The sequence below is a fragment of the Coccidioides posadasii genome, chromosome 3 (assembly GCF_018416015.2).
Source record: "Coccidioides posadasii str. Silveira chromosome 3, complete sequence".
NCBI lineage: Eukaryota > Fungi > Ascomycota > Eurotiomycetes > Onygenales > Onygenaceae > Coccidioides > Coccidioides posadasii.
Window position 1 is genome coordinate 6,364,657 of NC_089409.1, and position 12,321 is coordinate 6,376,977.

Below are 12,321 nucleotides of genomic sequence, written 5' to 3' on the forward strand. Positions count from 1 at the left end.
AACTATATGAATGAACCAGAGTACTGAACTTCTGACTGGAAGACTTCAACAAATCTCTCTACATCTCAAACTAAACTTAGATGGTTGAGTAGGCTCAGAGGCAGTCTGCCAAATAATGAGCAGAAGTCTAGAGAGAAGAGTGAACTTCAAATATTGTACAGAATAATACTGAATCAACAGAAGATAATACAAAAGTAATAAGAGTTAATACAAAGACAACAGAAGACAGTATAACAGCTGGCACAGCAAGTAAATCTTCTATCAGATCAAGCAAGTACTGCAAATGCATCTGCAATAATGCAGAAGAATCTAGAGCATGAAGCTCAACAAGAAGAAGAAGAGAACCAAGAAATAAACTCTGATAAGAAACTAGAAGAATATATTGGCAATCTTATAGATACAAATATACAAATCAGCAGAGCAATCATCTAATTCATAAAGATTATAAAGATAATGAAGAAGTCTATAACTCTGGCTGAAGCCAGCAATTATCTAGCATGAAGCAAAGCCATTCTAAAGATAGTCTGCCAAGTAGATGTTGAGAAGATTATTCTGGAAAGACAAGAGACTTCACTATAGTCAGAGTGCTTGAAGATTTCACAATACTGGAATGTTCAGAATAATTAGCTACATGATCTAATTGACAGCACAATATCTGCACAAGTCAGAGAGTACTTTGAGAAATCAGATAGTCTTAGTGCTTACAAACTCTGAGAAGCTGTAAGAACAGCCTTCTAAGAGAGATCTGAGATACAGTAAGAAAGCCTACTTATAAAGTTAGTAAGAATGACACCACAATTCACTAGCTCAGAAAGAAATTATATAGAGAGATTTCTAGCAATCTGTAAGAAATTTGAGAGATTAGGGTTCAAACAACTGGACCACACTCTATATAATATCTTGAAGATGAATATTATATTCTGATGGAGAGAGTTCATACAGAACTGATTTGATATGGTATGTCAGAGTGAAATAAATCTACTGAAGAAGAATCTGAAAGATCTATTGAAGAATATTCTTTACTGAATTCTCAAGAAAGACCAGAAGAAAGATAGATCTACAAAGCTAAATACAAATGCAACAAGCTCAGATTCCCAAAAGTCTTACAAAAATATGAACTCTGAATCCAATTCAGAGAAGAGCTTACTGCAGAACTGAAACTGCTATATTTGTGATAAATCTGACTATTTAGCTAAATTTTGCAAATCTAACAAGAATTCAAAGTCTAATAAGCCCAAGGAAGACTCTAAAGATAAAGACAAGAAAATAACTATAGTTACAATGAACAAGATTCATTTGATTCATGAAGCAGTCTTTTCTATAAGAGAAGCATGCAAATCCACAGACAGATGAATCCTTGACTCTGGAGCTGGATTCCATGTGATCTCATGTATGGATCTAGTTCAAATGGACCCAAAGAGCCATGCAACACAACTGCTTATAGTGAATGGTTTGAAATCAGTCACCAGAGAATTTGGCATGGCCAGTATCTAAACTGACAACAGAGAATTGAGTATTGGGGGGGTTAGAATTGTGCCTGATCTCCAGGTTAACCTCATAAGCTTTGAGAAGCTTATATGAGATGGCTTTACAGTGGAACAGCTTTATATTGATGAAGAACATGTCTTTCTACTAGAATTAGCAGATAAAACACAGAGCTTTGAAGCTGTGCTTAATGAGAATGACATTCTAGTTCTATAAATGTCTAGGATATGCAATTTACTGGCATACACATTTCCAGTATCTATAAAACTTCTAGAGCTCTGCTATGTAACAGCAACTCTAGAGAATAAAGATGACATGCTTTTGGCACCAAATCATCTGGCAAAGACACCAGAAATCAAGGAGGATATGATGGCCAATTGGCACAAATGCTGGGGGCATCTCAACACCCACAATATAGCTATTCTAGCTAGAGATCCAAGAATGGTAATGTGAATAAAGAAAATAAAGAAGCTAAGATTCTGTAAAACTTGTGCTAAAGCTAAGCAAGCTTGCAATCTATTTAAATCTAGAACATGCTCTACAAAGCCTGGAGCTAAAATTTTTATTAATATTGCAGGTGGTGGCTGTACTCTATCCACAGACTTTAATTCTTCAAGCTACAGTGGAGTGAAGTATTTCCTACTTATAATAAATGATGCCACATAATACAGATGAATCTATCTCTTGAAGAAGTGGGTAGAAGCCCCAGAAATTCTGAAGAACTGGATCAACATAATTAAAGTGTCTACTGAATGAAAGATTGGCACTATACTGTCTGATAAAGCTTCTGAATTAATGAGCTAATAACTAGCTGAATTCTACAGAAGCAAGAGTATATAACAGGAGATTATATGCCTATATACATCTCAACAAGATAAAACAAGTAAATAAGGAATATGACTTCTTTGCAAGTAAACAAGAAATGTACTTATAGACTCAGGACTATCCAATGAGTTATGAGGTGAAGCTCTCACCACAGTCTCTATAATAATAAATCTATTGTCTATCTCAGTGTCTCTATACAGATGCAAGAACATGAAGCTGTTAACACTCTTTGAAGTCTGGACAGATCACCAACCCCATTACAGATAAGTCTATAGATGGGGATGTAATATCTATATAAAGATTTTGAACAAATTCTCAAAGCTCCAACCTAGGTTCAAGAAGATCAAATTTGTAGGATATTGTGGCATGCACACCTACAGACTTTAAGACCCAGAAACAAATAGTATAATGATCTTGTGAGATGTTATATTCAACAAGAAATTGGATCAAATCTCTATGAATTTGCTAACCAAAGCCAAATATGTTGAACTCTCAGAGGAGTATGATTATATAGATTTATTGAATAGCTGGCAACACAAGCTACTAGCTTATCTTGCAAAGAAGAAGCCAGAAATCATGAAGAAGCTTGTGAATGGTGAATTAGAGACTTTAGAGCCCACATACCTGGATGAAGAGCAAGTAATTCTCTTGAATATTATGGAGGAAGAAGAGATAAATGAAGCTGAGCTTCCAGTGCTCAGTATGTGTATGGATATACCAAAATTTATTGCTGAAGCCAAATGCTCTGAAGAGTGGCTTTATTGAAAGAAGACTCTAGATGTTGAAGTCTCCAAATTACAAGAGAAAGACATCTGAATTCTAGTTAAGAAGGAACCCCAAATGCAGATCCTCTCTGGCAAATAGATATTTGATAGAAAGCTCAACAACATGGGTGGCACAGTATAATTTAAAGTCTGTTGGGTTGTATATGGATTTGAATAGCAAGAAGATGTTCACTACAAGAAGATTTATACAGCAGTTGTTAGTGAATCTACAATAAGAGTCTTCTTTGCTATCTCAACAGCCAAGAACTGGAAGGTCAGAGTCTTTGACTTTATGACAGTCTTTCTAAATGGAACTCTTCCAGAGAATAAATGTGTATATGTTCAACTACCCACTGGATTCAAGCACAGGCAGGGTAATCTAGTAGAGCTCTTATGCCAGGGACTCTACAGGTTGAAACAAGCTGCTAGGCTTTGATATCAAGCAGCTACTGACTATCTGAAATCTCTAGAATTCCAGATCTCTCTATATGATGCAGGGTTACTCTACCACAAGAGAAAGCAAATCTATCTAACTCTACATGTTGACAACTGCTGTATAATAGAACCCAATGAAGTTAAGATAGAATGGCTCATCAAGAAGCTTCAGGAATGCTTCAAGATCAAGAAGATTACAGAACAAGACTGTTATTTAGACATGTGGATTCAAAAGCAGCTGAATGGAGACCTTTTTGTGAACCAGAAACAGTATATTGAGAATCTACTGACTGAATATGGAATGGAAGACTGTAAACCTTCCAAAATATTAATGAAGAAAGAAATAAGTATTGAATTCACATCAGATCAGACTCTCAAAGATAGAGTTGACAAGCAGGCTATGCTTATGAATTACAGGAAAGGCCTGGGCTCTCTACAGTTTCTAGTTACATGTATAAGGCCAGATATTGCATTTGCAGTCAATTATCTGGTGAGATTCAACAGCAGGCCCAATAGAGAAAGCTGGGTGATGTTCAAGCAGATTCTATGCTATCTCAAGGGCACAAAATTGAAAGGAATAGTCTTCAAAAGAGATATGGATTCTAAAGACTTGAAACTAGTGGCCAGTTTGAATTCTGACTGGGCTGGAGCTGACCCTGTGTACAAATTCACCAGTGGCTACATTATTACCATGAATGGAGCTTCAATATCATGGAGATCACAGCACCAGACATCTGTCTCAAAATCAATAACTGAAGCAGAGTATTTGGCAGCTAGCAAAGCTGCTTGTGAACTAGTTTGGATCAATAATCTGTTGATAGATGCTGGGGTGATTAGCAAAGACTCAGCAAAGCTAAGAAGCTCAAAATTAAGTGTTGACAACAAGGAAGTGATTGACTTAGCCAAAGCTGAAGCTATAATGTGAAGAGTATGTCATATTAAGATTCAGCACCATATGCTAAGAGACTGGGTTCAAAAGAATAAAATCTCAATTGAGCACATTGGAACCAACACAAATAAAGCTGATGTTAGATGAATTGGTTGTAGGTCATGTAGGTTTTCCCAGGATTAGGGGTATGAAAGAGCTAAGTAGGTACAATGCCTGCAACTGATGGGAGAGAGTTGTGTGTAAAATATAGAGATTCCCTTACTTGGAGACTGAATGCTGGGGTTCTCATGATCCATGCAAATTATGTGATTCTTATATATTTAGTGTTGAAGTCATGTGAATACCTCTGAACATCCAACATCATCTGATGCTTGGTTAGTCTAGATCTATGTTTGTAACACTATCCCCCCCACCAGAGGCCTCAGACTCTGAGATATAGAGTTACTGAAGTAGTTTTTTGTATGTTGTTGTAGCTCCCTTATTATTAATAGAGCATTGTAGGTTCTTGGATGTGTAAGCTTCTGCATTACTCACTGCTTATCTATATAGATATCTTGCATGTGTATCACTGCTGGTTACAGTAGACATTCTTTGTTGTAGAACAGCAATTGTTTTATTATGAAAGTCCAGCATTTCATCATATACTTGTTTCTTTGTTTGTTTGCTTGTCTGATTGCTATATTATCTGTTGTCTGTTGTCATGTTGTTTATCAACAAGTTGTGGGACTAGTAATCTTAGTATATTATGATGAATATAAATAGAGAGTTTCTGGCTCTTTTCTTTCTTCTTTTCTTCTGCTTTGTTTGGGCTCAGATGTTGTTTCTTGTTTGTTTTATAACTTGTTATAATATTATTGTCAAAAGACTCTGTTGTATATGATAAAGAAGATACTCTTCTGTGCTCTGTCTGTGTTTACTTAATGTTCATGAACTGTCTGAATAAAGATAAGTCTTATCTATGGGATGCTGAGAAGAAATCTTGTTCTTATTGTTTAGAATATTAAATCTGTATCTGTTATAATGTAAGTGTGTCTTTATCTGTTCTTCTTGTTGTTCTGACATGGCTGTAGGTTTCAGAATCTGCTGTTGAACTAGTTTGTTGGCTCTTATAACTTTGAGAAGAATACTATAGTTTTGATACAGCTGATCTGTATTGTCTGTACAATATCAAGTGCATGAGTATACTTGTGTGTGAATTTTGTGAGCTTGACTCAGAAGCTGCTAAATATTGCTGCTGCTAGACCACTTCTACTATTGAAGAATCTTCCATGAAATATTGTTGTTCTGCCTCATGCTATATAGTCAAGACTGTAGATCTTGTGTCTGAGATGAAATCTACCAAAGATGATCTATCTGAGTTCTCTTGTTTATCAAGCCCAGTTTGTACTGTTCTCTCTCAGATAGAAAATGAAGTTGCAAATGTCTGAGTCTTGCTTAATCATCTTATAACTTGTTTGATGAGTGGAACCAAAGCTCTTCAAGACAGTATGAAAACTGGTCTTGTAAATCTTCTGTATCATCTTACTTATTCTCAGACTAACTTCTGCTTAGGCCAATCTCATATCTTCTATTAATTATCTAACTGATGTTGTTTCTTCTGGTTTTTGAAGTGTTATAGAAATACTTTGTTCTCTTTATACTTCTTTGTCTGTAATGTCTTTCTCTATAACTGTGTCTTCTGTTGTAGTTCTGTCTGTTGTTATACCAAATGTACCTGCAACTTCTGAGTCTTGCTTATCTATAACTGGTTTGTCACTGTTGTAACTGTATCTTGAATGCTCTTATAGTATGTCTTCTTGCTGTTAAATTCTTGATTTTGTAGATATATTGTGATTTTTATGTTTGTTTCATGTTACTTTTATCTTTCTTTCTGTATGTAGATTTGTTTATCTTCTTGTAATTTTGTCTTTTCTTTAGGTAATTCTTAAGAATTTCTTGTGCATTTTTGAGATTTTTCTCAGGTTTCCATATTGATTTCTCAATAGAGAATTCTTTTCACTTCACTAGATAATGTCTCTTGTGATAGTGTGCTTTGTTGTCCAAGATTTTGTCTACTTTCCACTTATGATGATTATCTACCAGTACTGTGGGAGGACATGTTGGTGTCTCATCTGTTCTCATGTGGTATGGTTCCAACAATAAGACATGGAAAACATTATGAATCTGATAGCTTGGAGAGAGCTTCAGTTGATATGTGTTATTTTCTATAGCCTCTATCACTGAGAAAGATCTATAGTACTTGTTATCTAACTTCTTGCAAGAATATATTGTTTGTAGATTTCTTGATGACAATATTACTTTATCACCAGATGCATACACTTTATCTTGATATCTTTGATTATAAAACTGTGCTTGATTCTCTTTTGCTTTTGTCAAATATTCTATCAGATTATCTCTTAATGTAGAGATCATCCTCAGTCTTCTGTTGGGTGCTGTCTGTATGTTATTGTTGTTGTTAACTGACTTCTGAATCTTGTCTGGTTCTCTAGATTCAAAGCTGTACATTGCTTTAAATGGGGACATGTGTATTGTGGAGTGTTCTAACCTGTTGTATGCAAATTCTGCATACACAAGTCACTTCTCCCAGTTATCTTGTCTATAGCTACAATAAGCATGAAGATATTCCTCCAAAATCTTATTCAGTGTCTTTGTTTAGCTGTCTGTTTGTGGGTGGAATGCTGTGCTAAGTTTTTATCTAACTTTTATGTGAAAACATAGCTCTGACCAGTATTCACTTGTGAAAACAGATCTCTAATCTGAAACAATATTATTTGAAAATCTAAAGTCTTTAAATACTCTTCTAAACAGAAGATTTGCCATCTCTGGCATGTCAATCTTCTTTCTACATGCAAGAAAATGTACAAGCTTTGTAAATTGATCCACAATAACCAGAACTGCATTGTATGGGTTTCTCTTCTCTTCACTTAAAGAGAGATCTGTTATAAAGTTTATAAATATTGAACACCAGAGATCACTGGATGTTGGTAATAATGCAAGCAACCCATATGATTTGTGTGTTGGAGTCTTCTCTTGTTGGCAGGTTTAATATTTGTGTATGTATGTCTGGACATCTTGTCTTATTAATTACTAATTGTATTTTTGCTGGAGCAAGACAAATATCTTTGCCATGCTAAAGTAATCTGTGAATAGATTGTTGTGATGAACTTGTAGTAGTTCCTGTCTTAGAGCTGGATTATTAGAGATGTAGATTCTGCTGCTCTTTGTCAAAAGATCTTGTTTATCTATTTTCCACTCTGACTACTGAGATTCTGTCTTAGTGAATCTTGCTTGTACAGAGAAATTATCTCTCTGTGCTTCTAGCAGTAGATCCAATACACTCACAGTTAATTTATTATAGATCTTTTTGTTTTTTGTCACTGTGTTTGCATGCACATGGGAAATCTAGAATCTTCTGCAATTTCTTTGTTAAGTCTTCCCAGTATTTTTGGCTGGTGCTTTCTGGACTGACTCAACTATCTTGATGTCATCAGATCTCTCCTATACTATCTCTACCCCACTGCTTTGAACAGCACAAGCAGTATGTACTTGAATATCTCTTTCATCAAAAAAAGTTTCTTCAAATAGGTTCCACTCTGAAACACTATCTGTGTAATGTTGTTTGAGTGTATACATTGGCAGACTAATATCTTCTTCTAGTTTAATATAATCTGGTCTTTGTAATAATGTGTTGGCTGGGTTATGCTTTCCAGGGTGATAGAGAATCTTAAAGTCATACATTTTAAGAATCTCTATCCATCTTATGTGTTGTTGTTGTGCCATCTTGTTTGTGGACTTCATAAATAAATGAAGATTTGCATAATCTGTAATAATCTCTACAGAGTACTTTGTTTCTTCTAAGTACTGCTGCCAATGAATAAATACTTGAACAATAACCAACATCTTCTTATCTGGTGTGCTATAGACTTGTTGGGTCTGGTCAAACTTAAATAACCAGTAGGCAACTGGATGTTATTTATCTTTAAACAGCTGTAGCAATATTGTATCTGCAGCATGTTCCAAAGTGTTTATCTTCAGATGTATTCTATATTCTGAATTATAGTGCTGGATGACAGGCTCTTTGGAGAAGACTGTCTGTAACTTATAAAATACTTCTCTGGCAGTGAGTATCAGAAGAAAAGATTCTTTCTTTCTTCTCTTTTCACTGCTCTTCAAGAGGTCTGTCAATAGCATTATAATAACTGAGTACTTTTGTATGAATCTTCAATAGAAGTTTGCAAAACCCAGAAATATCTGAATATTATAGAAACTTTGTGGCAAGAGCCACTCTGTAATTGTCTGTATCTACTTTGGGTCCATCTTAATATCTTTGTTATCAATAATATATCTGAGATATGAGATTGTTTATCTTTTGAAAGTATACTTAGCAAGCTTTACAAACAACTGGTATTCTCTTAGATGCTCCATAACTAGTCTAATATATTTCTTGTGCTCTCTCTCTGAGACTGAGAAAATAAGAATATTATCTAGATAAACTACACAGCATATGTCAACCAGGCCTGCCAGTGCCTTATTGATATAGAACTGAAAGGTTGCTGGTGTGTTTGATAATCTGAAAGACATAACAAGATACTCAAAACTCCCAAACTTTGTATGAAATGTGGTCTTTCATTTGTCTTCTTTTTTGATTCTAATCTGGTGGTAGGCATCATGTAGATCTATCTTGAAAAAGTAGTGTGCTTCTGCCAACCAGCTTAACATCTTGTCTATCAATGACAAGGGATAATAGTCCTTTACTGTAATTGTGTTAAGATCATAAGAATTAACACAGAGCCTGAGTTCTCTATCAGTTTTGAGTGCAAACAACACTGAAGCCTCTGCTGGACTTTGTAATGAATGTATTTAACTCTTGTATAACTTGTTCTTGATGTACTCTTGTAAAATCTCTGTCTGCTTGGGTGATAGTTTATAGATTAGCATGTATGAGAGCTTGTGGCTGTTTTTAAGAACAATTGGATGACTAATCTTTATTAATTCTGGCAACTCTGCTGCTTTTTCTTCTGAGAAAATATCTTTATAGTCTCTCAACTACTCAGACACTTCTGTCAGGACTTGATTGTTGTCTGATGCAAAAATAACATAAAAGAGTTTGTTCTTGATATGCACTGCTTGAAGAAATCTATCTGTATTCAGAAGTTTTACTGTTTTCTCTGAGAGTTGGTAATGCTATGTCTTATTCTTCCAGTCTATATCTGGGTTGAAATCTTCTAACCATGGCATGTTTAGAACTATATTCATGTTGATCATGTCAATCACTGTGAACTTATGTTTTACCATCTTTGTGGTCCCCATGGAGTCTGTTATAGTGAGTTAGGTCTTGTAGATACTATATCAATCAGTCTCAGCTCTATTCAACATCTCAATAACTCTTATAAGTGTCTCTGGTTAATCCCAGTCCAATTGGAATGCTAGTTTGTAGAAGATACTGTTTACTGTAATATCTGAGTCCAACAGTGCAGCTTGCTCTGTAAGATTATCTGATGATATAGTTAGTGTGGCTAACAGACACATACTACATCTGCTTGCCTTCTTTATTGGATTAACACCCTGTCTTTCTAATATTTGATCTAGATCTTGCATGGGCTTTGCAGCCCTAGCCTTTGTCTGATTCTTGTTCTTTTTGTTTGTCTGCTGGAACTTGTTAAAGCTGTTTGTACAGAACTTTGTTCTATAATCTGACTGATCATATCTTAGACAGAGCTCTTCATTTATTTATTATTTGTATTTCTCTTCTGACATTTTTGAAAGTAGTTTTACTGATGTCTTCTTTATTTGTGAATAATCTTCTTTATTGTCTTGTTGAAACACATCTTTCTCTTAAGAGATTGAGATTTTCTGTTTCTTCTTATTTTGATTCTTGTCTTACTGACTTTGCTTCTTCTTTTCTAGAATGAACTCAATAAGCATTGCTTGTTCTTGTAATTTTATAACTGTTTTTAATTAGTGTTGCAGTTTATTCAGTTCAGTCTGAATGATTAATCTGAGCTTTATCTGTAGAAAGAGTACATGAAAGAATTCATCTAGTAAACTGTCCAGATTCTGTTTGAGTTTGGCAATGTATATAAAAAATAAGAGTATGGGTTGGTTCTCTTGATAGATAGTGTCATAATAATACTGCATTGTGCCTTAACTATAAGTTATCTTGAGTTCAATATTGTTCTTACACCACATCTTGAATTTATTTCATGATGTAGGTAGTTATTCTCTCTCTATTCTCAACATCTGTCAATGCATCTGGGGTTTGTTATGAAAATAGCTGAATGCTCAATCAATTCTGACCACATCTGGTATCTTTTGTAATAATTTTCTCAGGCAAAACTGCTGTCTCATTAAAGCTAACCATAATTTGTACTTGTCAAGTGATTTACCATGATAGTAAGATACTTTTAATGGCTTCACATTATTGAAATTGTCTGACTTCTCTATTGGTCTTGTGCATAAAAGAAACTCTAAAGAAAAATTATTATTTGTTATTCTCTGTTTGTATTCTATCTGCTTCTACAGTCTGTGTATCTTGTTTTATTCATATATATCTGCTAGATTCTTTTGCAGATGTGTCTTCTTTTCTTCAAAGATCTTCTCTCTTTGAGTTTTGTCTAATGTATTAAGGAGTGTATCTATGTTACCTGTATTATCTGCTGGTGTCTTACTGATAATGGCTTCACTGCTACCAGCATCTTCATTAATGTTCATCTTCTTTATGTTGGTGTCTATCTCTGTCAGATCTGCAATGTGGGGTGTTGTTGTGATTTGTCTTATGGATCTTGATGATATTGTACTGACTTAGATAATTGTATGTTGGAGTGTTCAGAATATTAGATGAACCAGTTGTAGATCATATAGATTTTCCCAGAATTAGAGGTATGAAAGAGCTAAGTAGATACAATGCTCACAACTGATGAGAGAGAGTTGTGTGTAAAATATAGAGGTTCTCTTACTTGAAGACTGAATGCTGGGGTTCCTATAATCTATGTGAATTGTGTGATCCTTATATATTCAGTGTTGGGGTCATGTGAATACCCCTGAACATCCAATGTTGTCTGATGCTTGGTTGGTCTAGGTCTATATTTGTAACAGCTGACAGGCTTATAAAGACTCTTGCAATGGATTCCTACACTTAATTTATGAGTGTGATAGAGGTGATGAGTTGATACAGGAAAATATGGAGGTTTATCAGTAAAGTCAGCAAAAATATAATATCACAGCAAACAGAGCTAAGCCTAAAGAAGGAATAAATCTGAATTCTGTAATTAATTTTTATTGTGGATTTGAGAGATTTGGAAGCTTTGGATCTTTGTGGCTCTTGCTCACTGCTGGAGCTCATTGCATGGGGGGGTGTTAGGTAATCCAACTAGCACCTCGCTCACGTGACCCACATAGATTAGCCGAGATTCCCCTTTAGGTAGCTTAGTGAATGACAAGCATACAAGTCCTCCATCAGGAATCCATGAGTAATTGAAAACCACTCATCCCAATCTCTAGGTGCAGCAAGCATACTCATATTGACTATCATCATCTCAGGTGCTCTTGTTCAAAAAAAGGATGTTGAAAAAGTAGGGATAAAATCATCCCCTCATATGTAGGGTGCCTCAATGCATATAAGTTGCTACGGCGCACAAACGTGCTGAAATTCACGATCAATTCGGTAGCTAATCACTAGCAAAGGAAAGGAGCAGCATCCAGGGCAGTTAGGGCTACCGGGCTCATAACTGTTGAACTATCCATTCAATAAATGACATGATATGATGGATCTATTGATATAGAAGATGATATCAATGTAGATACTGTAATAATGAGCTCTCACTGATTTTCCATTCTAGCTCTGCCAGAGCTAATAAAACTTTCAAAGACACCTGGGAGATGTCCTCCTTGTGAAGCCCTGTAACTACACCGCGGAACCTTCAT